Below are 3884 nucleotides of genomic sequence, written 5' to 3' on the forward strand. Positions count from 1 at the left end.
TTCAAAAAGAGACATGTACCACAATGTTCATTGCAAGTACTATTTACAATAGCTAGGACGTGGAACCAACCTAAATGTCCATCGACAGATGAATGAATAAAGAAGATGTGGCATACATATACAATGGAATATTACTCAGCCATAAAAAGAAACGAAATTGAGTTATTTGTAGTGAGGTGGAGGGACCTAGAGTCTGTCCTACAGAGTGAAGTAAGTCATAAAGAGAAAAACAAATAACACATATATATGGAAACCAAAAAAACCCCAAAGAAACCGCCCAAAAAACTGATGAACCTAGCTTCAGGGTAGGAATAAAGAGGTAGACATAGAGAATGGACTTGAGGACATGGAGTGGGAGGGCGAAGCTGGGGTGAAGTGAGAGTAGCATGGACATATATACACTACCGAATGTAAAATAGTTGGCTGGTGGGAAGCAGCAGCATAGCACAGGGAGATCGGCTCGGTGCTTTGTGATGACCTAGAGGGGTGGGATAGGGAGGGTGGGAGGGAGGCTCAAGAGGGAGGGGAGGGTCTCGGCGCCAGAAGCGAGATGACGAAGGGAACGTCCTCATTTGGAAAGCGTCGGAATAAGACGCACACGTTGTGCCGCCTCTGTGGCTCTAAGGCCTACCACCTTCAGAAGTCGACCTGTGGTAAATGTGGCTACCCTGCCAAGCGGAAGAGGAAGTATAACTGGAGTGCTAAAGCTAAAAGACGAAATACCACAGGGACTGGTCGAATGAGGCACCTAAAAATTGTATACAGCAGAATCAGGCATGGATTCCGTGAAGGAACAACACCTAAACCCAAGAGGGCAGCTGTTGCAGCATCCAGTTCATCTTAAGGATTTCAATTATTAGTCATGCAATAAATGTTCTGGTTTAGAAAAAAAAAAAAGAGGGAGGGGTTAGGGAGGTGCGTGTATGCGTATAACTGATTTGCTTTGTTGTGCAAAAGAAACTAACACAGTATTGTGAAGCAATTATACTCCAATAAAGATCTATTAAAAAAAAGTGATGATATATATGATCTCATTTTAATAAAAAAGGGCAAATAAAAACCCACACATGTATTGCACATGTATATATATATACATAAGTATACATATATCTGTATATGATTATACAAGTATGAAAAAAATGAAATAATGAATACTAGATTATTGATATAGGTTATGGGGAGCAGTGGTATAGACAGAGAAGGGAGATAAGTAAAACTAAAAAGAAGAAAAGACTATAATTTTACAAAATATGCACATAGGATTCTTTATGAGTGTATCTAAAATTATATACCTATTTGTGTATAATTATAAAGATGTTACCTTAAAAGATTTTAAACAAGAGATGAATAAAAATATACCAGAAAAAAATTCTTTTCAAAAGAAAATTGGGTAACAGGATCACTGACAAGATTGACTTTAACACCAAAAGTATTATTAGAATCAAGGAGATTCATTTCTCAGTGATCAAATGAACAATTCTCTGGAAGATGGAGCAATCCTTAAACTACGTGCCCTCTATGTGTTTGAAAAGTATATATAAATGCTATTATGCTGTGAATATCTTCTGACATCTTTTTTTTCATTCAATATTATCAGATGTATCCATTGTGATACATGTAGACTTAGATTCTGCACCTTAGTTGCTCTATAGTAAGTATTCTACCATAATAATTATTCATTTCTCTTTTGATAAAGATTTAGGTTCTTTCTGTTCTTTTACTATTAAAAACAATGCTGCAATGAATAGAATTGCACATATTTCATTTCAAATCATGTGCAAGCATATTTGTAAGTGAATTCCTAGAAGTAGACTTTCTGGGTCAAAAACTATATGCATTAGTAATTTTGATAGATACTGTCAACTTGCCAACTAAGAGACTCCACCAGTTTACTTACCCACACCCCAGAAACGTTTGAAGGTTCCTGAAGCTCCACACCCTCCACCACACAGTGTTTACAAGCTTTTTCATATTGGTCAGTCCCACAGGTGAAATGGTATCTCATTTTATTTTTATGAGTGAACATCTTCTTGTGTGTTTCAATGGCATTTGTATTTCCTTTCCAATAAAATGTCTATTTGTATCCTTTGCTCGTTTTAACGTTGGTTTGTGGGTCATTTATTGATTTATAGGAGCTCTTCATGTATTTGGGAAATGAGCCCTTTGTGAAATTCGCAGAAAATATTTCCCCCAGGTTTTCATTTATTTTTAAATGTCCTTAGAATTGTTGATTTATAGACTTTTTTTTTTGCCTGCCAGAACATTTTGTTTTTGTGAAGTTGAAACTTTCCCTTTTTTGCTCCTGTACATTTTGTCAACTTATAGAGGTCTTCTCCACTTCAGGCTTATAAAAAAAAAAAACATTCCCCCATAGTTTATTTTAAGTACTTTTATAATTTCATATTTACATTTAAAGAAAACACCAGCTAGAAGATATTTGCAACTGTACAAATATAACTAACGTCTGGTATGCAGAACATAAGTAGAATTCCTAGAAATCAATAATAACAAGACAAACAACCCCAATAGAAAAATGGACAAAATATATGCACAAACAATTCAGAGAGGAAGAAATCTAAGTGGCCAACAAATGTGAAAAGATGTTTAACCTCAATACTAATTTAGGAAAAAGCAAAGTCAAACAACAGTGTTCCATACTCACCTTGACAACAATTTTAAATTATGAAGGTATCAAGAATGGTGGGATGTGGGGAAACACTGATGTGAATAAACTGCAGGTGGAACAATAATTGGTAAAATCCACTTTGGAAAACAGATTGGCAATATCTACTGAAGTTGAAATGCTCCTGCCCCCTTCTGCCCCAATGACCCCTACCTCCTGGAACTCCTGGCCTTATGTAATCCCTTCCCCTTGAGTGTGGGCCAGACTTAGTAATACACTTTTAATAAATAAAATTTGGTAAACAAGTGTTGGATGTCACTTCTGAGATCTGCCCTAAAGAAATGTTAAAAGTTCTTCAGAAAGAAGAAAAATGATATGGGTCAGAAACTTGGATTTGCATTAAAAAAATAAAAGGGAGGAGGGACTTCCCTGGTGGCACAGTGGTTGAGAGTCTGCCTGCTGATGCAGGGGACACGGGTTCGTGCCCCGGTCCAGGAAGATCCCACATGCCGTGGAGCGGCTGGGCCCGTGAGCCGTGGCCGCTGAGCCTGCGCGTCCGGAGCCTGTGCTCCGCAGCGGGAGAGGCCACAGCAGTGAGGGGCCCGCGTACCGCACAAAAAAAAAAAAAAAAAGGGGGAGGAGTTTTTGAGAAGGAATAAATGAAGTTATAAATAAAATCTTTCCATATTCTTATTCTAACTGATCGAATGAATAGCAGTTTCACCAAAAAGTAATAACAACAATGTATTAGATGATTATAGCTTATGGATAAGGGAATGATAGCAATGTTATAAGGGACAGGAGAAAGGAATTGGAAATATTCTGTTATAAGATGCCTGCACTACCCATGGAGTAGTATAGTGTCATTTGAAAGTGGGCTTGGATCAGTTGTAAACATATACTGCCAACTCCAGGGCAACCATTAAAAAATGTAAACATAAGAAATATGGTTGAAATTCTAAGAGAAGAGAGAAAATAGAATCATATAAAATGCTCAATTAGAAGTCAGAGAAGGCAGAAAAAGAATGGAAGACTCTCCCCACAAACAAGAGAGAAACAAAGAACAAAGGCAATGAATAGGAAACAGTTACAAACGTGTATATATTAATCCAACTATTTCAACAATCACTTTAAATGTGAGTGGTCTAACTATACCAATTAAAAGGCAGAGACTATCAGAATGTATTTTTTTAAAAAGGCCCAACTATATGTTGTCTGCAAGAAACCTATTTTAAACATAAAGACACAGATTAAATGTAAA

At 36.9% G+C, this 3884-nt stretch overlaps 1 pseudogene; it reads left to right on the forward strand.

Annotated features, from left to right (window-relative positions):
- Positions 1-535: 535 nt before the first annotated feature.
- Positions 536-874, forward strand: LOC132417986 (large ribosomal subunit protein eL37 pseudogene; annotated as a pseudogene).
- Positions 875-3884: the final 3010 nt, after the last annotated feature.

Source organism: Delphinus delphis, chromosome X, assembly GCF_949987515.2.
Source record: "Delphinus delphis chromosome X, mDelDel1.2, whole genome shotgun sequence".
In the NCBI taxonomy this organism is placed as follows: domain Eukaryota; kingdom Metazoa; phylum Chordata; class Mammalia; order Artiodactyla; family Delphinidae; genus Delphinus; species Delphinus delphis.